Source organism: Sinocyclocheilus grahami, unplaced genomic scaffold (genome assembly GCF_001515645.1).
Source record: "Sinocyclocheilus grahami isolate Dianchi unplaced genomic scaffold, SAMN03320097.WGS_v1.1 scaffold72.1, whole genome shotgun sequence".
NCBI classification, from domain to species: domain Eukaryota; kingdom Metazoa; phylum Chordata; class Actinopteri; order Cypriniformes; family Cyprinidae; genus Sinocyclocheilus; species Sinocyclocheilus grahami.
Window position 1 is genome coordinate 1051212 of NW_015505251.1, and position 353 is coordinate 1051564.

The 353-nt window shown below is 41.4% G+C and overlaps 1 protein-coding gene across 1 annotated transcript in view; it reads left to right on the forward strand.

Moving 5' to 3' along the window:
* Positions 1 to 353, forward strand: part of LOC107585568 (PHD finger protein 12-like) — a 13291-nt gene that overhangs the window by 5709 nt on the left and 7229 nt on the right. The gene's annotated exons all lie outside the window — the stretch shown is intronic.

Here is a 353-nt window from a genome sequence, read left to right on the forward strand (position 1 = left end):
CCCGATCCGAGAAAAATGGCACTATCGGAGCCGATACCCGATATGAATATCGGATCGGCGCATCCCTAACCTCAGAGCAGCGATCATGGAAGAGAGAGCACAAGCAGACAGCGCTAGAAGCTGCTAATGCTCATCAGTAAATCAGTGGAAAATAAATAGAAATCATGATTCTGTCTGAGCTATGCGTTTAAAACGAACACGCACTAGTGTAAATGTAGCCTAACGGATGTGTAAACTGATGACTATTTGAGCTTTATTAAAACTATTCACACTGATTTATTGTGTTGGTTACATTTTGTTCCTTTGTGCAGTGGCTCAGGAGATGAGTCTTTGAGATTGTATAAACATCAACA